The following is a 24,629-nucleotide window of genomic DNA, read 5'->3' as shown; positions in this document are numbered from 1 at the left end:
ACCGTTGCTCTGAAACCCCTGGAGAAAAGACTTGGACTTCTGCTGCTTCTGCCTTAACTTTAACACCACCCGCAAATTGCCCTTGCAATTTTAGACACTGAAGTATGTGAAAACATTAAAACTAAATCCTCAATTTACCAGCTGATTTTACAATAAGGGACCCTCAGGGCATTAGACATGAAGCACAAGTCAAGCGCAGCCTTTTAAAAGGTACCACCAGGATTTTAGCCCCAGACACAGGTTATATTAAAAAGAAGAGTAAACCCTTGTTTTAAAGAGTTTCTTTTAAAAAGCCCATTGCAAACAGAAAGGGTTTCTTTCTCCTCCCTCACTAGAAATGCCTCTTTACTGTCTGCCGCAGGGGGCAGAGGCATGATACTGCTGGGAGCTGGGGAGGGGATGACCTGGCTGTAAATAAACGTGAAATTCCGCTTATTAATTTTCTCCTGGGTGTAATTCTTACAACTCCCCAGCCCCACTCAGGGTCCACCCCACGCTGCACAGCCTCGCCACCCCTGCCCAGCAGTGATTGGAGCAGAAAATGAGAATTTCACTGAGAAAAGGGGAGCGACCTGCATCTACTGGGGGTCTCAGTTCACACGTGGTGCTTTGCGTGCGCGCGGCAGCCGGGGTGAGCTCTCAGCGCTCCGTGACGCTGTGATGGCATAGATGCATTAATAATTATTAGTGTGTATATAGAGAGAGAGCAGGGGCACGGCTGCATCCCCGCTGCTCCTGCAGAGACGCTGCGAGCCCTCGCAGGGAGGGGAAGGCAACGCAGCTGGCAGAGCCCAGGGGGGCTCCCCGGGGTCCCCCTTTCTGATTTGAGCTGCTGGGCTCGAATTCCTCCACAATTTCACACCCCACTAAGTGAAATGGATCCCGGGTTGATACGGCCGGACCCTATCGTGCTCGTTCCCCGCGTGCCGGCCAAAGCTCACACGCGGCCCTTTGGCACGCAGGGGTTTTGCTTGCAAAACAATGCGCCGCTTATGCCGCTTCCAGCCACAACTGCGAAGCCTGTTTGCTGCTGTTTAAATTTGCAAAGGCTCCTTGCCAAGATAAAATACCCAAGGCCAGCGCTTGCTACATTATCACAGTCGTGCTCTTTCAGCCACATAAAGGAGCCTTTTTTTTTTTTTTTTTTTGAAGGAAAGGCTCGTTTGTGTACCCGTAAAGCTGCAGGATTTGCATGGCAAGGGCTGGGGTTTGCTGGTGCATTAGTGCTGAGCGCCAGGAGAAACAAACGCCCCGCTCCCTGTGTTGGCAGAGTGAGGGAGATGGGGAAAGCAGAGCCGGTGGCACGCAGGACTGGCCTGCTGATGAACGGCATCCATGTGCCGTGCTGGGATTCCTGGCAGAGCCCAGCCAGGAGATGGGCATGAATTTATTCCACGCAAATGATAGACGGTGCATGGGGACAAGGGCAAAGTGTAAATTAGGGCTTTGTTCCCCAAACCCCTGATGCCTGTCCTTACACTGGGGCGTGGGGGTCCCCCTTCCCTGCGTGGGGGTCCATCTGCAAGCACACGGCAGCCCTGGGAGCAGCACGGCGCAGAAATTTGGGGTCTCAGTGGGGCTCAGCTGGTGCTGCTCCTGATGGGGCATTTGATAAGGAGGGCTGGGTGTGCTGATTTAAAGCCATCTTCCCCAGGCAACTGCCTGCATCCTTCACCGGAGGGGTTTACAGGTCCAGCCCAAACATAGTTCACCCCTTGCAGGATGGGAAACCCAGAATATAATGAAAATAGGGATCATTTAATCTGTTTTTTTTACAGGCTCTCAGCCCGTTCCTTAGCCTGCTCCCAGGACCAGGCTCCTCTTTGTGTTACTGCTGGCATTGCTTCTGGGGTTTTTATGTTTCGGCTCCTGGAAGAGGAAGTGGAAAGGGATGGGATGGCAGCAAAGGGAGGTTATGCTTTAAAAAAAATCATGACATATTTATTACCAGGCTGCCTGGCCACAGGGAGAGCGATCCCCACCTGCCGCTGTGTGCCCTGCTGGGTGCTCGGCCCTTTCACCCATCCCTGGAGCATCCTCCACACTGGGGCCAACGTGGGGTTGGCCTCCTGCAGCCCCACTGTGCCTTGGGGACACAGGGACAAGCCCAGCAGTGATGGCAGGAGCCTGGCTGGCAAGGCAGAACTCAGCCTGCCACTCCGCGGGGCAGGTCCCATCTTGCCGGGAGCCCCAACGTGCCAGTCGGGTTGTGATTTGCCACCCTGGCTCGCTGGCACCCGGAGCCAAGTGGCTCAGCTCCTCGCGCCTCGAGAGCTGGTTGTGCCCAGGGACAGAGCTGAGGGTCCCCAGGGGCTTCCCATGCTCCTTGAGCTCCTTTGCATTTCCCAATCCCCTCAGCACTTATTCCTGCAGGGCTGTCCCAGCACGCACGGCCTGGGGGACCGCGTCACCCCCTCAGCCCTGACAGCATCTCCATCCCAAGAGAGAAGAGCTGTGAATCCCACCAGCAGCATGCTGGAGCTTTGCATCTCAGCTGGGACCACACCACGAAGACCGAGGCGACCGCCACGTCCCCACCACGGGCAGGGCAGCAGGAGATGAAGTGTCTCCTCAGGGTAAAACCTGGCTCCGGTGGAAACAGCAGCGAGAGAACAAAACAGTTGCGTGAACAGCACAAAAAAACCCCCAACACCCAACAAGAAAACTCCACCAGCTGCTGAAGCAAAGCACAAAGAGCTGAAACAGTGGCACTGCCTGAGGAAAGGCACCAGCTCCGCTGAGCATTGCTCTGGGCAGAAGGAAAAACTCCTTCCCCGTGGTGGGGAGCAGAGGGGTGGCCTCGCTGGGGGACTGGGGAGAGCCGGGTTCAGCGCTCGGCTCGGCCTCTCCCTTGCACGACCTTGGGTAAGTCAGTTAATCACGGTGACTCAGCCCTCCATCTGTAAATCAGGCCCGATAATGCTTCCCCTCGCCTATCTGCTCTTTGTATCGTCTGTTGAGATTAGCAAGGCAGGGACTGTTCTTGCTATTTCTGTGTACACTGCCCGGTCCAGCAAAGCCCTGATGGGGCTGGGAGATGCGCAGGGCTGGGTGGAAGGGGCTCTGGTCGGGGTGGGGGTCCCGGGGCTGTGGATCTGGTCAGGGTTTGGCACCAGCAAGCTCACAGGCTGCTCCTGCAAGGTGAATAAACCCCCATCCCTGGATGGGGCTGCTCTTATCTGGGTGGGTATCGTGGCCAGAGGCACTGTGGTTTCGGCAACGGTGGCTCAGGGGTGGGCGTGGGAGTGGGTGGAAGGAAGAAAAATGAAGATGCCAGCTGGGTGGCATCAGTGAGGAAAATTCCCTTTGCTGCAGCTGATTTGGGGGAGAGAGATGGGTGGGGGGCATGTGGGGGTCCCACAGAGAAACCCCCCGGCTCTACGGGCTTTCACCAGCTCCACAAGATGCAGGGCTGACTGTGAACACGCTTTAGGTTTTTGACCCAAAAAGGGGCATTTAACCACTGCCCAAAGGATTTAAATCCTACCCAGGTGGGTCGATCCTACCGAGCACAGCTTTGGCTGGGGCTGTGAAAAATCCCCTCCCCTTGTGAACTGGTCCCTTCTCAAAGCCCAGCACCTCTTTAAACTTTCTGCCTCTCGCAACGGGGCTACTGTGGGGCCAGAAAAGCAGCTGGGAAGGTCCCTGAGCATCCCTGCAGCTGGGGCTCGGGGGGGCTGGGGGCATCCCCCGAGCCCATCCGGGCTGAGGAGGAGAGCATCTGGCTCCCAAAAATAGCATCCGACCCTGCGCTGTCAGCTGGCCCGTACCTTGGCACCCTGCGCCGCTCAGCTACTGCCGGGACTCACTTTCACCTCCCATGAAATATGAATTTCTTGGCTGCAAGGAAAGAGGAAAAATATGTCAGGAATCTGTGTTTGGCTTGGCTGCTGGCACGGCGGTGTGCGGGGAGTGCTCGGCCGCCAAAAGGACGGGTTTCCACCCCAAAACGCCCCATCATGGCCACCACCAGCTGGGTCCCTGTGGGTGGGTGGCTTTGGCCGGGTGCATGGTCATATGGTGCTGTGGGAGTGAGGAAACAGGCACGGGTGGAGATGGGGGTCCTGCCTCCCCCTCTCCTGCATCCCAGCTCCATCCCCTGCATCCTGGCCACTGCCTGCACCTGCTGGGGTCCTGCAGACCCGATGCCTCGCACCCACGGTCAGGATACGGCCCCAAGGGGCAGGAAATGGCCTCACCGGTGTGAGGAGGAGGAGGAAGAGGAGGAAAGGGAGACTGAGAATGGCCAAAGCCCAAACCACAGCCCCGGCTGTGCTCAGGGCACTGTTCAGCCTCCAGCAGGTGCTGAGCGCAGCCGCGGGGCAGCTGCCAGCCAGGCCTGATCCTGCACCCGCACCCAGCAATGCACCCAGGTCCCCCCCACGCCATCCCCGACCCTCAGTGCCCCCCAACCGTGCCTGTGACGTGCCGGTCTCTGCGATGTCCACCTCCTGCCTACCTCCATCCCACACTGTGCCTGATCAGGCCACGCTCCTGAAACAGCACTGGCCTACAGTACACCTTGGGAGTGAGGTGGGAAAAGGGTGCTTTTTCCCAATTTTTGGGAAAAAGGGAAAAAGGAGAAAAAGGGGGAGGATTTTAAGGGATTGCTGTTATCAGTCCCAGGTCCAGCCTGGAGTTAATCCACGTTCGCTGCTCCCCAAGTCCCCAAGAGCGTGGGTGTCGTATCCAGACACATCGAGCCCTGCTCTGACATTAACCCATTTCCCAGTCAAATAAAGAGAAAAGCAGGATGAGGGGACTGGTTCCTGCCCGGGCACGATGCAGTGGGTGGGAGCATCTCGCCAGGAGGGATGTGACACCTCCCTTGCCAGACCTGGTCTCCCTCGTTGTCCCTGAGGCTGGCCCCATGCCCGGGAATAGCCCAGGACCAAAGGGACAAGTTTGGGGATGGACAGAGGCTCTTTCTGAGAAAAGCTGTGATGAGGCTGGAGCATCCCTTGGGCAGAAACCGCAGTGGGAAGAAGCTGAGCCCTGGTGCCAACAGCTTGAAAAGGACCTTGTAAGAGGGGGTGGGAAAGATGCTGGGGGTGCACACACACACACACACACATACACACACACACTCGCACACACGGTCCTGGATGGTCTGGTGAGGCTGTGTCGGGGCAAGAGGTGGTTTCCAGCAGATTTTTCTGGCCCAAGGAGAAGTTGGAAGGTTATTCAGAAAGTTTTTTCTTGCTCACAATGGTCCAAAATTGATTTTCTGGATCCAAACAGCTTTGAATTTCCAAGCTGGTGAGAATCCAACTTTTGCTTGGGATCCAGATTTTGCAAACAGTCCTAATCCTTCCTCGGTTTATAATGCAAAATAGCAGAGGCGGGCAGGTCCCTGGGCAGGCAGGGCCGAGCCTGGCAGCTCCCTGGGCACCCCGTGAGATGTGGGGGTGTTGCAAGCTGGCGTCTCGGCACCGTGCCCGGGGTGCCTCCCAAATCTTTGTGCCGCCCGACCCGGAGGTGCTGTGAGAGGAGGTTCCATGTCTGGCAGAGGGGATGTCCCATGGGAGGAGGTGGCTGGGGTGGGAGGAAGAGAAGAAGACAGAAGATACGGCTCAGCCCTGGCTGGAGCTCACCCCAATTGGCGTGAAAAGGGACGAATGGATCAGGGTGACCTGGCAAAGCAAATCCCGTAATTCCCTGGCGGGGTGGTGAGAGGAGCAGGGTGTCAGACAGCTATGGCCACTTGCTCCGGTCCCATCCCCAGCCACGGCCAACAGCATCTGAGCCTTTTCCAAAGGAAATAAGGTGGCTGGTGATAGAGGTTTAGCTCAGCTTCTTCTTGCCCATCGCGGAGCGGGAAAGGCAGCTGGGATGGGCTGAGCGGGGACGGGAGCTGCTGAGGCAAAGAGGGATGGGTTGGAGAAAGGTCAGGGTCAGCTCCCAAACCCCGCCCACCCCCCAAAGCAAGGAGCTGGCCTGGCTCTAGTGTGTTTTGGCACGGGCGAGCAGACCCCGTCAAAGTGCCTGCTCCCCTAAAAAAACAGAGGCATCGGACATCTGAGACCTCCTCCCCTCCCACTCGCCGAGCCCCGAGACTGTGGCGGGTTTAATCTCCCCCGGGAATCAGCAGAGGGGCTGGGCCTGACAGCAACATCTTTGTAGGGCTGTAATAAAGAATGACTTATTTTGACATTTATTTAAGAAATATTAATCTTTCATTTTCCTTCTAAATGCTCCTGTTTGCTAAGGAACTATCTGTTACCTAAGTGCTCCGATAAATCTTCTAAGGTAAAATTACATGTTAGATGCTGCCAGAAGGGTACATTTAAGAATACTTCCTAAATTATCAACTGCATTAATCTTAATTACTTCGGTAAAAGTAGAGTCTGGCATTAGGGTGAACTAAATTGAACGGGTGTTTGTTTGTCTTTATCATATCACATATTTGAGATCATTTAACAGAACGCAGATAAAAGGCGCGCGGGGCAGCAAGGTACAGAGCAGCTGCCTAATGAAAATGATGCCTCCGGATGACAAAGAGCAGGCGGGAGGGGACCGCAGGAACCCCTGGGGTCCCCGACGCAGCAGGGCCTGCCTGGGGCAGGGTGGTACACGGGCAGAGGAGCCCGGCAAAAAAATAAAAAAAATCAAAATTAACTCCTTAGACACCCCTCGGAGTGATAAAAGCAGAAGATTGGAAGGATCAGTGTCCCACTGGGTGCTGGGGGAGGTGAAGGGCTCTGGGTGCCAGCACATCCCACATCACCCCGCAGGTGTCCCAGCAACCGGCCCGCATCCCAGTGGACAGACCGGGATGCACCACAGCCCGTGCTCAAGTTTTTGCCAAAAAGTGGCTGCTGTCCTGCTTATTTGGAGAATCGCGGCGTGCCCGCGTGGGCCCAGGCCCTTGCTTTGAGGTGAGCTCAGTGTTTTAAGGCACAGAAGTGAAATTAAGCGTGGGATTAAGTGCTCTCTTTCACTGGGGCCTTGGAGAGGTATTAAATATTGCTGCGACTAAATCTCGCCATCTCCCCAGGTCTGTGTGACCCGAGCAGATTTGTTATCAAAGTGGAGTGAATTTGCATAAGCCAAAAGGGAGGGTTTTCCTCTCTCGTGCTTGCTTTTGTTTTAAATTTAACAAAAATTTCACCTTCAACACCCCTGTGCACGGGATGCTGAAGGGGAGCTGTGGAAGAAGGGGAGAAATGATTCTGCATGCTGCCGGAGATGTGGATAAAGGATGGATTTTGGGGAAGGGGAGCCCAGAGGCAACACCTTGATTCTCCCCAGCGCTGGCTGACCCCCTTGGGCATCACCAGGGCATGGCACACCAGTGTCCCGTGTCAATGTATCCCCCTCGCCCCACTTTCCTGGGATAGGGTCCTCCTCTGCATTTCCCTCCTAGCCTTCCGTCACCCCCAAAAAAAGGAAGAAAAAAGCAAAAAGGCAAAGGCAATGACACCATTCCCAGGCCAATATCAAATTTCCTTCCTCCCGGCGAGGCCTGGGTTTGCTCCAAGCTGCCTTCCCCTCCGCTCCCGCTCCCAGCCCTGGTCAAACCGGGACAGGAAACCCGAGAGCAATGAGCACATCACCGGTATTTTCACCCAAGCCTCATTTAGCTCGTTGTCCTTTTGGCATCCTTCTCCTCCCCTGCGTTCAGTGACACGGCTGCTCAGGGATGGAGGGGGGGGGCATCTGCCCCGTGTTCATTTGGCCGGTTCTGCCTTTGGGCAGACGCACACACGCACACACGTATCACCGAGTGAAATTAATTGGCTCCTTGGCAATTAACACAGTCACAGATTTCAACTGGGGTCGGCTGGATGCACATCAGCGAGCGCACGAATCCAGCCCTCACCCATCGGGGTGCTGTGAGCCCACCCATGGGCGAGTGACCGAGGAAGGCACTTTCCTGCAGGTCCCATCCTGCTGATGAGAGGGATCCCCAGTGACACGCGTCTTGCTGAGCCCCAGCAGACAGACAGACGGACGGCCACCTCCCCAGCGGAGGCTGGTTTCTGCCAGAGCAGCGAAATCCCATTATTCCTCCCCAAGCTGCTCTGGCTCCAAGGCTGCGATGGCCCCAGAGACTAGCACACAGCCGTTTTGGCAGATGGAGGGAGTGACACGTCACATCGGGGCTTCGACGGGCCACGGGCGGCACCAGCAGCATCGCAGCACCAGTGCGGGTGCTTGGAGAGCACCCCCCAAACTGGTTCAGATCATCTTGTCCCACCTCGGGCTTCTCCCCGAGCTCGGGCAGGAGGGATGACCCGCAGCGGGCGCCCTCCCGAGCCCATCCCTGGTGACACAGACCCCTCGTCCCCTGTAACCACCCCAGGGAGGTTGGCCCATCGCCGGTGGTACCCGACGGCCGCCCCAGCCCAGAGAGCTGGGATGTTCCCGTCCAGCCTGAACTAGTTCCTGCAGGATCTGATAGGAGGAGACTGCTGCTAGATTTGGGGGCTTTTAAGCTGTCAACTTTCCTATAATTATTAGCAATGTTTTAAGTAAGCTCTCTTCTGAAATTTGCTTCTGAAAGACAAGATTAATGAGCATTTCCTTTGGGGATTTATTGCACTGTTAATTATTCTCTTCCAGAAATTTGGTTCAGAATATTATCAGCTTTTTTTTTTTTCAATTAAAAGTGATTATAATTTGCTCTGTATAAAAGAAAAGTGGATTTAGAAAAAAAATTATAATATCCGCCCTTCCTGATTAAGTATAATAGTCAAGTGATGGAGATAAAAGTAGCCAGTGGCTCTGGCAGGCCATGTCGGCAGACATGAACTTGATGTCCCCCCCGCAGCAGCTCCATCCTGGTGGGGTCCAGCTCTGGGGATAACACAACGCAGAGGCCGACTTGCAATTTATGGAGATTTCCTGCAGAGGGAAGCAAAGGCGTCTGCAAGCAGCTGTCCGGCGTGGTGCCAACTTTGGACGGGGGTTCAGGGAGGAGAAGGCTGGGGATGGTGAGATCCAGCGATGCTGCTCCAGCAGCCACCTTCTCCCAAATAATGTCGGGCTGCAATTTCAGGGCTTGCGGTGGAGGCCGGGAGATGCCCCACGGGACACTGATCCCCATCGGATCATGCCGCAGGAAGGTGTTGGTAGAAATGATGGTTTCTCTTTTTATCCAAAAAATGCCTTTTTGCACTAGGAAAGTGGAGGGGTTTGAAGTGGGACCTGAGCAGGGGCAGCGCTGGAGAAGGGGCTCAGCTCCCCAAAATGCAGCCTGGGCCGGGCACCAGCGCCTCACTGGTTCACAGGCTCTTTGTCCTTCCCAGCAGACATTCCTCGTGTGTCTCCCAAATGCAAAACATTCAGAAAATGCTCCGGCTACAAATGCTTACTTGGTGGGGGACGGATCCAATTACACCCAGGGCACAGAGGGGAGCAGCCCCACGCATGGCTTTGCTGGAAAACACCCTGCAGACTGGACAGGACCCCAAGACCACGTCCACTGCCAGGTTTGCTTTAAGCCCAGCCTGTCCCTGCAAAAGCCCTGCTGCTTGGCTTGGCTAGTAGAAAGCAAACAAGTTGTTGAGCTAAACAGCCCCGTAGCAGCATGTCCCTCACTGGGACAGGCAGATTTGGCGGGTCCCTGGTGGAGTTGTGGCTGGGGTGACCCGTGGGTGCTATCCCACCCATGTCCCCTGGCACACGGAGCTCCGGCGGTGATGGGATGCTCCGGGCTATGTGGACACGCTCTGGGTGCCACCTGCCCTGAAGAGCCAAGGAGCTCGCTCTGCTGCCCAGCAAGCTGGGATCATGTCCCCATGCCCAGACGCCTGGGTGAGGGGCACATCACAGATCGAGTGGGATCACAGGGGCGAGCACCAGGACCTCCGACTGCAATGCTGGTGGTCTCCCCCCCTTCATCCAGCCCCCACCAGCTGGCACCACTGGCCTGCACTGTTCGTGATCTCGCACACGCACTGGTGACATCCCTGCAAAGTCCCCGCCGCTCTCAGGAGCGCTGTCGGCTCCGTCCCCTCCCGGGCAGCCCTGGTGCTCACAGCCGGTGCTGTGCAGCCATCCTCAGCTGCCTGAGACCTGCAGCTGCAGCACAGATGCTGCTGCAAACCCCACCACGGCCACTGTCGTCCCCGTCGCTGCTGCAGAGCAGGGACCCCGCCAGCCCCCGCAGCAGGAGAGGATTTGAATACCATCCCCTTAATCCATTGCCTATTTACTCCTTTCCATAACTGATGTCCTCTGCTCGGCCACCGAAAACCCAACAGGGAGCAGGTCCTTGCTGCCCAGCCCTTGGCTTGTGTCTGCTCCAGAGCATTTCCCCAGTGCTAGGCCAGCGGCGTGCGTCACCACCTCACCATCCTCCCCATGCCGAAGGGAAAGCAGATGGCTCATGGGCTGGGGGGGGGCGGGGGGAGGAGAGTGCCAGCAAGGAGGGATTCACATCCCAGAGAGCAGGGAAGGCAGCTCAGGAATTTTGGGGTTTCCCATCCTTTAGGCTCCCTCGCTCAGTCGTGGGGTTGGGATGCACCTGTGGGTACCACATCACCACTGGAGCTGCACCCACAGGAGGTGGGAGTGGGGCTGTGATGATTTTGATGGAGAATGACCCAGTTTGGCTTCCTCCGGCTGGGCTTGCTGCCTGCAGCCAAGCTTGCCATCGCCTCCAGCGCCTTGCACGGTGTTTCCGTGGGATTCATGGCCCTTGGGAAGCAGGAGGGATGTGCCACGCAGGAAACCGCAGTGCAGGGTCGGGAGTTTAGGAAAGGGCTCGATGCTCAGACTCCAGCATTACCGCAGCTCCTCACCAGGACGGTCCCTGAGCTCCGTCGTGTCTGAGCTACAAACCGCACTGGCTGTCCCAGTGTCGGGCCATAGGAAAGGTGGGAACGTTGCGTTTTGGGCAGCAGGACCCCAAAAAATCAGCTGCCCTGGTGCAGTCCCCTCCCATCCCGGCTGGCTGCGGACGCCGGTGCTGAGAGATGCTCTCTGTTCTCAACGGGAGCAGAAACGCTCGGGGCCAAGAAAAACGTGCAGAGCTATAAAAAGGCTGGTGAACAGAGGGACATTCATGGGGAACTTCAATCGGCTGCTGCGTAAAGATGCTGGTTGCAGTCGGGCGGGTTACGCGGCCCAGGCAGCCCCAGCCGGGGAGCAGCGGGTGGCTGCCAGCTGCGGGCAGCGCTCGGGGCAGCGGGAAGCTGGATCCTCCTCCCTGCCAACGTGATGTGGACGTGTCAAAGCACTGGTGCAATAAAAGCAGGATGCATTTGCACGTCCCACCGGTGCATCCCTGGTTTGTGGGGTGAGGAGGAGCTGGGTCAAAATCCAGCCTCGTTTTCCGTCGTCTCTCCCAGGTGTCTGGTCCCCTGCATCCCCTCTCCAGGAGGGTGACAGCAGCCCGTGGCTGCAGAGACCCTCCTGTGACATGAAACATCAAAGCTGGGCGGCCGCTCGGGTCAGGTTTGTTTGCAGGTGCCGAACACGAGTCTGGCACATGCCTGAAACTTCAAAGGGCGAGTAATGAAAAGCATTTTGCCGATGGGTTTCCAGGCACATGCAGCCCTTCCCGCTGGTCCAGCTGCTGGGTGCAGATGTGGGGACACATCCCTGTGCCCCAGCCATGGCAGGAGAGGGCAGGAGCCAGGCGATACCAAGGTGGAGAAATCCCACTGAGAGGCTTCATGCTATTTCTTCTGCTTTTTAAAATGTTTTTCTTTTTCACCAGGCACCATCCATGAAGGAGCACGGTTGAATAACACCAATATTCATCGCCCGGACAAGCCCAGGCTCTGTTTGCTCGGGAGGCACGTTTTCTCCAGAGGCACGCTGAGTGACAAAATCCCTTTCCTCATGCTGATGTATTTTTGTTTCATCAGTCGAAAAAACTTATCAGAGGATATTTTAGAGGGCTGAAGAATGGCATCCTGCAAATATTTTCCTTTTGCTGGTGCTGCGTGAGGTGGAAAAGGACTCGGGGCCCAACCCCATCTCCGCTGCGTTGGTCTGGGTACCGGTCTGGGACAACATCCCTGCTTGATGTGTGCTTGCAAGATGCAAAGTGAGGACTGGGAACTTCCCTTCTGCTTCGGGGTCTGGTTTTCAGACAGAGCAGGGTGATTTTTAAAATATGTTGTCTCAGGAAGACCAGATCTGAGGAAAGGATGCTGCTGCTCTTCCCACAGGGAAAACACAGATGCAGCCACTCCCGGTGCTGAATCCCAGCGGTGAGGTGATGTTGGAAGCAAGAAGTGGCTGGAAAGCACAGAAATGGGGTGGGGATCTGGCCACTGCCCCTGGCCCAGGGCGGGCAGCATCACCAGGGACTGGGCTTCACACTTTCCTGTGCGTCTCGGCCCCTTCCTCACCTTTGGCTGCTGAGGAAGGAATGAAAAGGGACAAACTGCTCTCCCCCGACCCTCTGGGAGTCTGGAAAAAAAATGTGTATTTTTATATTCCCTGGCTGGAAAACCAAATTCTTCCAAACAGTGACAATTTAAAAAAAAAAAATCTTTCTTCTGAAAAATGGGCGAAACCCACTCATTAGTGGTTTCTCTCCAGACCCCAGTGGCGGGCAGATGCAGGCAGGAGAGGGCAGGGGGTCGGGGCATCACTCCCCATCTGACAGGCCACGCTCATGCTGGGATTATTTTTCCTCCCCCAGAAAGCATCCCAGACAATACCTAATCCGATGGACACCGGAAACTATTTATTTCCCTCAGCTATTTAGCAACGACCAAACCAGTGCTAATGCAATATTACTAAACCCCACATACTTTTACAGTGAATTCACAGATCGAGAGGGTTTTTTTTCCTTCACCTGGAGATTTAATGCTGCTGGGAGTGGGCAGGAGGTATTTGCAGGGGCGAGCCGGGCGGGACATTCATGCCAGCGCAGGGATGGGGCTGTGGAGCAAATAACTTCGTGCATCTCTCATCTGCCCCGCTCCTTTTCCTCCATTTTCCAGCAAAACGTTGCAACTAATAATTTTCGCACATGGTGCAAGAGCTGCCGTAAAGTGGCTGCTTATTTCATTAACAGCCGCCGGCTGCTATCGGGTTTAGGGAAAGGGGGTGTTGGAGAAGGGCTACCCGCGCCCCGTGGGGTATCGCTTTACCCCGCCGCTTCCTGCCCAGGTGAATCCACACAAACCCGCCTGTGTGATGGAAAACATTCGGCACCCGAGACACGTTTCCAACCGAAAACACAGGCTGCGATTCAGCTTCCCTCCCCTGCCTTCCAAGACGTCCTCCTTTTAACACAGAAAGTGGCATTTATCTCGGGATTCCTCAAACCCGCAGTATAAAAAAAAAAAAATAAATTAAATATAGGTCTGGGAGTCTGCCTGTGCTCTGCCAGCCATCACCGTGCCCACGCTGCCTGTCTCCTCGGAGCAGGCAGCTGCCTGCAACGCACCTGCCTCCCGGGGTGGTTGGTGCCCCTCGTGTACGTGGGGATGCTGGGGGGACGCTCCCAAAACAAACCGCCCTGCGCAAGCAACCCTACAATAACAACCCGGCGCCGGGATCAGCCGAAGGGGTTCACCATCCTGGGTGCTCCCGAAAAAGAGCCGAGCTGGGGAGATGGAGCGTGGCAAGAGGACAACACCCTTGCGCCCGCGTCTGCTCCCGCTATGTCCCAGCATCCTGACACCCAGCCTGCCTTCCCCTGAGCCACCCTTTAATCTTCCTCGCCACGTGTTTCTAAACTGAGAGTTACAATGATTGACCAGAGCAAGACTTTGGTGTTTTGGTTTTTTTGTTTTTGGTTTTTTTGTTTGTTTTTTTTTTTTAACAGCTGCTTTGCAAAAACACGTTATAAAGAGGAAAATGTGCTGCCTGCCTCTGCCCCAGGACAAGGCCAGCAAGCGCGGCGGGGGCTGCAGGGGATGCGAGGACTTTGCTCGTCATGCCTCGCCAGGGCCAAGCCCAGGCACAGCTTGGGGGTTATTTTTCCCTTTCATCAGATGCCAGGTTTCAGCCCAGGATTTATACGGTCAAATACAAAATCCCTGGAAGGCAGGGCTTGGCACGGTGGGAACACAGATGCTGCCTTTACCCCGCTGCTGTAATTATGCCACCAAACTTAGAAAGCAGCGGAAGAGCCGTATGTAGCGCTACAATTAGGAGGCTGTTTAATTGCAGTGCAATTGCGTATTGTTTTCCTCTCCCCGGCTCCGGTTGCCAACAACCAGCTGAGCATCAGGAGCCACATTGCAAACCCCGGCACGCTGGCTCCCCGCTCCTGCATCCTCAGAGCATCGCTGCCGTGGTCGGACAGCTCTGGGCACAACAGGACACCCCAAAAAAGTGACCCATCCCAGAAACGCAGCCCCGTTGGGTCAAGAGCAGGGGGTAGATGTGGCTGGAGCACCCAACTGGGGAAGGAACCACCAAAATATGTATCTGCCTGGTGCAAGATGCTTTCATGGAGCAACAGACATTGTCTTCCTCTCTCTGGGACTCCCCTTCTCCTGCCCAAAGCACGCTGGCTGGCCTCAGGAGCAGCCAGGAACGATTCCTCCCTGTCAGCCCAGAGATTAAAATGGATATATGCGTGGGAACCAGCAGCAGCAATGGAGACAACATGGGAGAGCAGCTGATTTATATCGCGTTGTCCCTGCAAACACTGCGCATAAATCTGCTTTTCAAGGCAAAGCGTGAATCGGAATAGCTCTGCTCGACTTCGCTTTATCTCCTCGCTGTGTGACTCACCCTCGGAGCGTTGAGTTGGGCTTCCTACGGAAAACTGAGGGATGTACGCGGCCAGCGGACTGGCTCTGCAGCGGGGATTTCACAGTGCCCGGCAGGAACGGTGCCACCACCAGCTCCATCGTTGTATATGAAGAAAATGAGGGTCCACGAGAAAAAAAACTGGTTGTTCCCAGTCTGACACAGTCAGGTGCACACCAGTTTGGGCAGAGCCAACTTGGGTCCCCTGCTCTTGCCCGCAGACGCTGCCACATCCCCAGGGTTTAAGCTGGAGCAAAGCCCCCTGAGATGCTCACCAGCCCCAAAGCTGCAAGATGCTCCCACGGATTTATCCAGCCACAGCACCAGGAGGAGGGATGTGTGGGGAGACCCGGAGCACATCCCCGGTCTCGGCAGCCTGGCCGGGGCTACGTGACCCTGACAGAGCTGGAAAACACGAGCAGGACCTAGCATCTTCTGCAGGATGGCTCCAAGCTGATGGCACTGCCGAAAGGAGGGATGATAATACTCAAATACCAGGTTTAAAGCTCTGGGGAGAAAGATGGGGGGAGCTTGGCGGTGTCCCCCAAGCCTCTCTCCAGCCGTTCATGGGCAAGGCTCTTTAAAATGAACAGGCACAGGTGACTTAAGTCTCACATTTCATCATTTCAGTCCTAGAAGCACCTATAAAGTTTAGTAGTTGGCAAATGGGGCCAGGCATCCTCCTGTTGCAAAGGCTGGGAGGTCCGACATACCCAAGGCTGTGAGTCCTCCGCTCCCCACGCCGCAGCGGTGGCAGGGGCTTTGCCGGAGGAACCGGCCACATCTCTGGCGCCATGCGGGAAGGCGGCTCCTCTTGTTTTCACAGCTGATGTCAGGTCTAGAGAGGCTGCCGCGGAGCTACGCTGGGGAGGAAACGCAGCAGAGGGTCGGCCGGCAGCTGTGGCCACCTCTGCCTGCACCTGGGCTTGTCTCAGCCCCGCGCCGATGTGGAGGCTCCTGGATCTGCAGCAGCGGGGAGGGCAGAGGAGGCTTTCCAGGAATAAGCTGCTGCTCCGAAGTCCTGCTGAGCTTTGCGTGCTTCGGAGCATGGGAGGAACGGCAGCATTGCTGGGTGATGCTCTAGCAAGATATCAATGTGAAGAGCCAGTGGTGTCTTGCAAAGTCCTTCAGAAGCTGCCTGCACAATCGCTTGCTGGACAGCACTGGAGGAGCACAGAGGACTGGCCAGACCCTGCTGTTGTCCCTGGGATGTCCTCAATCCTCCTTCCCCCGGGCTGTGTTGCACCCACAGCCTGCGAGGGAGGTTGCTGGGAGGTGGGGATGGAGAGCACGCGGCGTGGACTGCCATGAAGGGAGAGACGTCCCAGCAAAGCCCAGGGATGTGCAACCACCCCAGGCCCCGTGGCAGCAAGGACACTGCTTGGGGAAAAAAAACTGGCCCCAGAGAAAGGCCAGAGAGCCCCTTCCCTTCTTTCCTTTAATGATCTGCTCTCAATAAAGTCACGGGGAAAAGGAAATACATATATATATATATATGTACAGGCAGACCCTCCGGGTTTCCCTTCACTGCACCCTCCTGTTGAACACTTCCCAGAAGGCTGTGGAGAGCTCGGCCGAGCCCAACACACGCCTGTCCCCAGCAGCCCATGTCACAGTGCAACTGCCATCGGCTTGTCCCCCTCTGCAAAAACAACAGGCGAAGAAAGAGCACTTTTGTTTCTTCCTCCTCTATTGACACAGCTGGGAGGGCTGGAGCTGGGGGAGGTTCCTCCTCCAGAAGGCCAAGAGCCTCTGCACACTCGCTTTGTAGCTCAGGCAGTGCTGGAAGAGGTGAAGTTCCTTCGTCCACCTCACACGGGGTTGCCAGAGCATCCCCCAGCCTGTACTGGGGCCCCGAGCGAGGTGGTAATAGGGAAGGATGTCACCCCCGCTGCTCCGGGTGGGTCCCCTCAGAGCTGGCAGCGCCAGCAAGGATCATTCCCGGGATGATGGCGATGTGCAACCCCAAAGCTGTGGCTGCCGGTGCCGTGCTGTGCAAACCGAGTCCAGCCTCCCCCACCCGTCCGCGTCCATGCCAGGGATGCTCCGATAATCCCAGGGGATTTGCACCAGGGGCCGTGCCCTGCCGACCTCCCCGCACACACGAGCCGCCGGCCTTCGCCTTCCTCCGCCCCGTGGCATTTTCCTGGCTCGGTCGGACACGGCACAGACAGAGCCAGTGGCTGAGCCAGCGTGTGCCTGCAGGTGAGCCTGGTTCCCCGGCCAGCCCCGTGCCACTCGGCTTTTAACGTGAAGGCACCAAGCCTCTCCCTTCCATCTCTGTTGAAGAATTTACTGTGCTGGCTTTCGCAGATGCCCAGTGCAGCTATTTTATTGCCGTTTATTCTAAGCTCCCCAATCAGTGTTGTAACAACATGGGGACAAGATTCATTAATAAACCATAGAGAGGAGCTAAAAGTTTCCCAGTAAATAAACCCTCAGGTGTTGTGCTCGCAAAATGCCACAATTAGCTGGGATTTCAGGAGGAATCCAGCTCAATCTCTTAGGGCAGAACGTGCCCTCCAAGCCAAACTTGGGGCCTCATCCAGCCAACATTTAAGATTTAGGATCCTGCTTCACGTCACCTCCAAGAATCCCTCTCCTGGGATTTTGCCACTGTCCTGCACGGAGCTGGGGCTGAATCCGGTTGCCCGGCCACTGCGTGATCGGTGGGTTTGCTCCTCTTTGCCTCTGGCCTCTGAGGCAAGAGACAAATGCAAAGCATTCCTATATCTCCCTGCCTCTACTGAACGACAGGCAAAGCAATAAAATGCATTTTTTTATAGAGCTGTAAATTTAATTTCCTTTTAAACCATTTGCTTCCACTTATAACTCAATGGAAATCCTGCGCTGCTGGCAAAGCTGCAGCATCCCTGTCCCGCCATCAATGTATAGAAGCAGAGTGCTGCAGTTTTTTGGATGAGCTTAAAAGTTGATGGAAGGGAAGACAGGGTGGGGGAAGAGAGGAAAATTCTTAGGGCATTAAGGGCCTATTTTCCATCTTCCTTGTGAACCTTCCTCAAGGGAAGAGCTTGAGCTGCTTTACGGGGGCACAATTAAAGCCGTCTCTGTCTGCAGGACAAAAGTTCAGCCCCAGACTTCGCCGTGAAGCCGAGGATGCTGGTTGTGTGAGGGAGAGAAATAATGATTTTCTAGCCTGAAAAGCCACATGAGGCTTTAGATATGGTGCTAAGAAGCAAGAAGCAGCAATGTGGGCTCACGCACATGTCCAGCATCCTTACACCGTCAGGAAACCAGAGGGAATTTTCCCAGCTCCTGGGAGCTCCTCGTTGGTGTGTCCCTTGATGGGGCAAATGAACGGCTGCTATGGCATGATGGCTCCTGACAAGGGATGCCCTGGAAGGGTGGGGCACCCATCATTCGCTCGGCTGTGGGTCTATCATGCCAGGGACCTGGATCCAGACCACTTCTCTCCTCCAAACCCCCTCCAGCCTCTGCACAGGAGGAGTTTGCAGTCTGCACCCGCAGCAGCTGCTGCCCCAGGAAGGAGCGGGACCAACGGACGGCGCTTGGTGCTGTACAAGGGTGCCTGACCCATACACCTCATCCCAAGGCTGTGAGCACCCTCCACCAGCACCCAGAGCTGACACCGAGCTGTGGGTGTGCTCTGGGCACCCATTTTGTGTCTCCTGCCCAAAGAGGGTGGCCGTGGCCCCATCACCTACCTGGCACCTGAGGACTCCTCTGTTCTACTTGGGATCCTCACGAGCTCCAAACGTGCTGAGCTCCCCAGTGTGGCAAATCCCAAAGGCTGGAGAGGCCATTCCCACTCATCCCGGGTGGATCCTCCTGCACTCGTGCTTGTCCCGTGCCACTCGACGGCAGCAGGCTGCTTACCAGGTGCGGGATCTGCGGGAGAAGGGAGAGACTTGGCTCAGCAGGGAACTGCTGCAAGGGGACACTGGAGATGGGCTCCAAGCCACTGCTGCAGGGACATCGTCCTGCCACCCCGGGTTATCGAGTCCAAAGTACAGGAGTTATCTGGGAGAAGCTCTGATGGAGAAGCTGTTCTAGAAAGCCAGCACAGGGATTTTGGAAGAGCCCCCCTCGCCTGGCTGGGAGGGGGATGCTCTGGTGGGATTTTCAGGGAGCTCCCACCAAAGCTCTGCAGTGCTGCCCCTGTCGAAGCCAGCACCCTGGGGTGACAGGAAGGGGAAAGCAAGCACTCCTATGTGTTGCTGTCCCTCCTGCCTGCAGTCTGCCCTCCTCGCTGCCGGTGCTGCCAGGCTGGGGAGGGCTGGGTGCTCTGGCTGCCAAAACCCACGAGGTCCCGTGTGCCGAGGGATGCAGGCCGCTTTCTCCCTGCCTTACAGCCGATTGACCTTTGAGCTCTATTTTTTATCCTGCTTTTTTAATGGAGTGATGAGGAATGAGGATAAAAAGGCTCAAGACAGACCCATGGGGGCCATCGCTGACTCTGCCACTGCCTGTACCAGACTTCCCATCCAAGCCTTCCCCTCCTGCCCATCACCTCCCCCAGGGATGCTCACCAGGCTGGCACAGGCTCTCTGGCCACACTTCAGGGTACCTGTCTGCAGCCCAGCACCCTCCTCACCCCATGCTGGGGGAAGAGCTGCTTGCAAACACCTGCAAACACCTTCAAATCCTCCCTGCTCTCTGAACCTGCATCACTGCAGCTAATATTCAGGTTGTTTTGGGGGATAGAGAACCCTCCTCCTGCTCTGTGCTCCCCAGCATGACATGCCCTGGACTGTGAAAAAATATAAGGGTACAAACAAGCAATGTTATAACTGTTAGTTACACTTTAAGCCCAGCTTAAGGCATTGCATGAAATCAAGCTCAATTCATCCCCACATCCCAGGAGAAGGCTGCGTGAACCAGGGCTCATGGATGCTGCTCGTTAGCAACCTGGGACTCATTTACAAACCAAACCCAGCCCGTCCTGTTAATCTGCTACAGGTGAGCAGAGCTCCCACCACCGGCTGCTCGAGGCTGCTCCCATCCCAGAGTCATTTGCTTCTGCTTCAGGAAAGCTTCATGCTGCTGCTTCCAGCTGCATCCATTGCACCTCTGAAGATGTAAGGGTGCCTTTTTGGGGTGCAATTTTGTTCAGGTACTCATGGGAGCAAAGCAGAAAGGAGTTTTACAATGACCCAGACAAGTGCAACCCTGAAAACATCATCCCAACATCCACACCGTGCAGCTCCTCTGGAATCAGGACGTGACACGTTTCCACCACCCCAGGCCGCAGAGGCAGATGTTCAAAACAGCAGTGGAGCACCCAAATCTCACCCAGGCCACAGTCCTGGGCATCTCAAAGCATTAAATCTCCCCGCGCTGGCTGCGAGCTCTGATCCCATCTCTTCTGCAAGCTCCCAGCCTGGGGTGCGAGCGGTCCCTTGGACATCCCTCGGTGGCCACGTCCTCGGATCTGAAGTCGGGGTGATCCATACCAAAGCTGCACCCAGTGCCGAAGGTTTAAAACCCCCTGAAGTTTAAAGCGCGATGTGAAGCCCACTTCAAAGAGCTGCAGCTTCCTACTTGATAACATCAGGAGTCTGGATCAAAGGCTGTGTCCTAGGAAGTCCAGCAAGGGAAGGGAAAATAAAAATGTTTTCTCTACAGCAATTCCTTGCTGCTGAAAATCAGCTGCTGGTTTAGGAAATCTAGACCAGCACATTAAAATTATAGATGATGCTGAAGCGTGCTTCTCTGCTGGGTTTGAAAGGGGTTTGCTAGCAGGGGGAAGGGGTGGCAGCGGCTCTCCGGTGCTATTTGAACCCGGCTTTGCACATCAGGGTATATCCAGCTCTGCCCGGTGCAGGGACGTGGCTCCTGGCTTCTCCCATCCCGAAGAGGACGGGAGCAAAGGGGAAGGCTCCAAGCACAGCCCGGGACGGAGCAGGCAGCTGGGGCCCAAGGGGCACTCAGCCACGCTCGGACCCACGACCCAGCACGGCATGTCCCTGGCAGGTCTCCAGTTTGGGAGCATCCCTTGCCCGCAGTGCCTCTCGGCAGCTGGAGGCAGATATTCCTGTTTTTAAGGCTGTTTCCCAGCTTCCATGCCAGCTGCAGGCACGGCCGTGGGCTTTGCAGTCCTCCCTGCTTTTAAGTGTTCCCAGTTGGCTGGTCCCTGCTGGGTTTGATATCAGCCCTCTGGTATGCCGGCACGGGGATCTGGCCTTTGCTGGAAGCCACCCCGGAGAACAGCCTCAGCTCATCCTCCGGCTCTGATAATAAGTTGAGAACGAGCAAACTTCACTCGGCTGGGAGCTCCTCGCCCTGGGCACTGCGTGAGGCTGGGCTCTCCGGAGTGGGGGATGCCCAAAAGCCGCTGACACGTGAGGATGGAGAACAAGATGTCACCCCAGGATGTCCTCGTCCCTGCTTGGGACAACCCAGCACGTGGGGAACTTCCCACGGCTCCTCCGAAAGCACTTGGGAAAGGGGCACAGTGCTGCCTCCTCTGCGGCTCTCACGTGGCCAACCTGGCATTTCCTAAGGCATTTTGCAGGACAGTGACTGTCCTGGCCTGCTGGGGATCTCAAAGTTCCAAGAAACAGCATCAAAATGGCCACATGCAATAAAAAGTCACAAGTCAACCAACACAAGAAGCAGCCATGGGCAGTGCTGGTGCCCTGAGCTGACCGTGGGCAGAGGTTTTAATCCTCGCTTTGCAAATACCACCGCAGAGTCAGAGTAAAAGCAGATTGCCTGATTCATAAAGCTGGCTCTGACCACCCCACCTTGAAACAATCCCATTCCACCCCCCAGCAAAACCCCAAAGACCCTGATAAAGTCTGCGAATGCCCCGAGTCCTGGGCCATCCGGGTGGGCTTTGCTGGGTGGAGCAGAACCTCCCTGGTACCAGCAACCATGTGCAACTCCAGAGGTGTGTGGGGTGCTCAGACCCACCCTGTGGCACCCAAAAGGGTGCTGGGGACAAATGGGGGGGCAGGTGTGCCACAAAAGCACGTGCCATACACACACACCATCAATCATTGCTGCAACCCCTCCCGCAAACCCAGCCTTTCCTCCGCCCTGACCTGGGATGCATTTGCCAGATCCTCGTCCAGAGCACGGGCAGGGGCTGCAGAGACCCGGGTGGGCTCCGGCTCCTCCTCACCCTCCTGCCCCTCATTTTGCAGCACGCGGGGACAGCGGATCCTTTCTCTGCCCTCCGCCTCCGCAATGATTAGTGCCTTTCAGGAACGGTTTTTTTTTTTTTTTTTTTTGGCTAGCCGGCCCCAGATGAATAGCTCTGGGCAGAAGCGAGCAGACAGCATCCCCTGTATTCCACCCTTCATATGAAAACCAGATGCCACGAGTACGGTTACAAATCAAAGCTGACAGGGGGACGAGAGGTTTACTTAGGAATTGAGAGAGGGCACGAAACCTTTCAAAGGGGGCTACCGTGCAGCCCCCCTGACACACAAACCCTGAATTGTACCAACCCTCCCTCCGCCCCATGCCTCAGAGCCTGAAAAACGCCGATAATCATCCCCTTTCGCATCATTTGTGCTTTCTGTTGGCTTTTCTAGAAGTGATAGCTGGATAAGGACGTGTTACCTGGGGAGCCTTTTATTTTTGTGAGTTTTAACTCATCGCTGCTCGCATTTATACAGCTGGTTGGGATGGTGTGGGGCAGGGCCGAGCCTGGAAGAAAAGCCTTGCTCAGAGGGCGAGGCGGTGGCAGCATCCTGACGGGTACCGCGCTCTAATGAACTGTCAGCTTGCAGAGGGAGAGCTGATGAAACAGCCGGGCTAATGTTTAGTGACAGCCACGATTTACTAATCCGCCCGAGAAATAAATAGGAGCCGTGTGGAATAAAAGCGGAGTTCAAGCCCGGCCCTCGCCGGGGCACTCGCAATGAAACAAAACGTCAGGTTTTATAAATGACCTTTTCATGTAAGTCCCCGGCGAGGCCTGGGAGGAAGTGGGGGGCGGGGGCGGCTGCCCTGGGGGAAGCGCTTCGAAAGCTGCAAAGTCAGGAGGCTGGTGCTGGATGCGGCCGAGGCTGTGGCGGGGTGGGACCGGGGCCGGGAGCAGTGGCAGGGAGATGTCCAGCCCACCCGGCCGGAGCACAGTACCACCAGGGCGGGCATCGCCCACCTCTGCGGCACATTTCAGGGCGTGCATCTCCCGTTTCACCTTGGAGCTGCAGGGAGAAAGTCCCATCTTAGACCTGTCACGGGCGAACAGGGCTAAGACCTCAATTTCCGATGCTGAGTAACGTTCAGACGTGCTGTTCCTGGCCTCGAGGGTTTATCCAGACCCACTGAGAAGCCGTCCCAGCACTGCTCGTGCAAAGTGTGGTGGCTTTAGAGGCCACAAAATTTCCCGGCTCGCTCCTGCGAGCCAGGGCTGCCGGCAGCGACACCCTGACAGCCGTGGGAGGGATGTTATATTGCAAAATCCGTCGGGACGCAGACTGGATCCGCGCCGTGCGAGCCCTGTAACTGTCCCAAGAACCTCGCCGTGAACTTGGGGTTGTGAAACTTTCCCCGGCCGACATTCCCATCCGGGGAGCTCTGTCTATCCAGCTTGTGCATCTCCCAGGAAGGATTCCTCTCTACTGGAAAAAGAGATTTTTCAGAGCAACCTGCCTCTGCCTCCCAACAGCCCTCGCTGCTGTCCCAGCCCAGGAAACATTTCAGCTCGGGTAGTTGAAAGGATTGCTGCAAACAGTTGGCAGCAAAGATCGCTCGGACTGTGGAAGTGCTTTGGGATGAAAAGTATGTGATAAATTAAGATTACTACTCTTCCCTCTGATCAGCCAGTCACTGGTTTCCAGCACGGCGCTGGCCAGAAAAGTCTCACCGAGGGATTCTGGCCTCGTCTCGAGAGCTTGTGGTTGAATGAAAGCAGATATTTTACACCAGCGTCCAGAGTCTGCTTTGGGCTCTCGAAGTGACAGAGAATTCACCACAGCTTTCGTAATCTCTTCCAAAATTAATTATCCCCGCTTCTCAAAACCTTCCCACTTGAACTGCTCAGCCTGCAGCTTCAGCGGCGGAGCCAGCGTGTGCGATGGGAGAGCCTCTGCCACCAGGTACCTTCTCTCCGGGCAAGTATTGAACTGCATCCTCAATATTTTTTCCACTAAAGCTGGACTTAAAGCTTGACCCTCTCAGCAGCATCGCATGGGAGCACTGTGACAAGTGGGAGCTCACTGACCCGGGCGCTTTGCTCTCGGAGATCTGCCGCAGGTGGTTACTGCTGCACCAACACGCACAGCACCTGCAGGCACCTGTGGCATCGCTTTATGGGGCTTCCAAATTTTAAAAAAAATCCTGAAGAGTGAAAAGCAGCAAGCTCAAGGAAGGGAGCCCTCTGGGATGCTCTGGGAAACACCCACCTTGCTCTCAATTCCTTGCTTGCAATTCCTTGCTTGCAATTTCCTTGCTCACGATTCCTTGCTCACAATTCCTTGCTCATGATTCCTTGCTCACATCTGCCTTCTCACAATCCCTCGTCTGAGAGCTCTCACAGCCCACCTAACATGGGAGCCTTGTGTTTATACAGTGCTCGAGAGCCTTATCAGACCAGCGTGCCAGGCTCAGCCCAACCTTCAACACTTCCCCACCAGCCAGACTTGCGAACTCCTCAAAAATTATATCCAAGTCAACTTGGTACAAAACCCTGCCGATTTATTGCAAAACTGAGAGCAGCTGATAGCCAAAGGCTGGCAGGAAAGGGGCTTTGGCCTTCAGAAGGTGGAGGGTGGCGAAGCATCGGGGCGAGAAGCAGTGCCCCTTGTACGCTGGCGGGCAGGGACCCGGCATCACTCCCCGGCCTGCTGGAGCAGCCGGGGAGCGCGAGGTTGGGATCGCAGCTCATCTCCTCTTGCCCTGAGCAGGTTTCAAGGCAACAAAAAGCCAGGGCTTGACCCAAATACTCAGAGTAACAGCCAGAGCAGGTTTTCATTAAAACCTTCACCTCCTCAGGAGGAGATTCACCAGCTGCGGTGTGT

At 55.9% G+C, this 24,629-nt stretch overlaps 1 protein-coding gene across 1 annotated transcript in view; it reads right to left on the bottom strand.

Annotated features, from left to right (window-relative positions):
- The window catches only part of ZNF469 (zinc finger protein 469), a 263,229-nt gene that overhangs the window by 15,085 nt on the left and 223,515 nt on the right, over positions 1-24,629 (bottom strand). Inside the window, exons 6-7 of the mRNA XM_074881997.1 lie at positions 18,360-18,543; positions 3,771-3,840 (exon numbers count right to left, since the gene is read on the bottom strand). The gene's annotated coding sequence lies outside the window, so the exon portion shown is untranslated. The remainder of the gene's footprint in view (positions 1-3,770; positions 3,841-18,359; positions 18,544-24,629) is intronic.

Source organism: Strix uralensis, chromosome 12 (assembly GCF_047716275.1).
Source record: "Strix uralensis isolate ZFMK-TIS-50842 chromosome 12, bStrUra1, whole genome shotgun sequence".
Taxonomy (NCBI): Eukaryota; Metazoa; Chordata; class Aves; order Strigiformes; family Strigidae; genus Strix; species Strix uralensis.
This window is presented reverse-complemented; position numbering and strand designations above follow the sequence as displayed.